Source organism: Octopus bimaculoides, chromosome 10 (genome assembly GCF_001194135.2).
Source record: "Octopus bimaculoides isolate UCB-OBI-ISO-001 chromosome 10, ASM119413v2, whole genome shotgun sequence".
NCBI classification, from domain to species: Eukaryota; Metazoa; Mollusca; class Cephalopoda; order Octopoda; family Octopodidae; genus Octopus; species Octopus bimaculoides.
Genome location: NC_068990.1, coordinates 16,449,696 through 16,450,611, shown reverse-complemented (window position 1 = coordinate 16,450,611; position 916 = coordinate 16,449,696).

The following is a 916-nucleotide window of genomic DNA, read 5'->3' as shown; positions in this document are numbered from 1 at the left end:
TGTGTGTGTGTGTGTGTGTGTGTGTGTGTGTGTGTGTGTGTGTGTGTGTGTGTGTGTGTGTGTGTGTGTGTGTTTTGTGCTTCATTGTCTGGAATCACACGATAGTTATAAAATGATTGTCACTGTCATACAAACAGTTTCATTCATTTCCAGTGCTCTGCAATGTCTGGCTTTGGAGAAATATTACCTTGCTTGGAAATAGGTGAAAGTTGGTGACAAGAAAGACATCCAGCCATAGGAAATATATCTCAATAAACACTATCCAACTGTATAGGCATCAAAACAGATTAAAAATAATGATTAAAATGTGGAAGTTTCATGTGGCTCACTAATTATTATAATCATTCTTATTAACACTGTTATGTTGTTAAAAACTGAGTCTATAGATTAACTTGTAATACACTTGATAATGATATCTGTAACAGATCACATTTTGGATTTGATCTCATTGCATTCCTGGCTCTAATAAAATCTACCATATTGAACCCATGCAACTGACATCATATCTACTAACTTATATTCCAGAGAATTTCATTTGTTGATGGATATGAGTGGCATCAGCACAAATCAAAGGGACTTTCTTAATTTTAGCACCAAAATCCTGAGAGAGTCTTGAAGTTCTTTGTGTGACTTTAAAAACCTTGAATTTTTGATTTTCACAAAAGTCATCTTGGGTACTCTTAGATTGTGAGTCATTTTCGTTCACAATGATCCCTCATCTTACTCATAATTTCTTTGCTTCTCTAACAAGGCATAAATCTCTTACTTATCAAATTCAACTGATAAATCTTATCACCCTATTTAACAGAGACTTTAAGATATTTCTATGCTGCCATCATCTTACCTACTTGTTTCTCACACAACTTACTCTCTCTCTCTCTCTCTCTCTCTCTCTCTCTCTCTCTCTCTCTCTCTC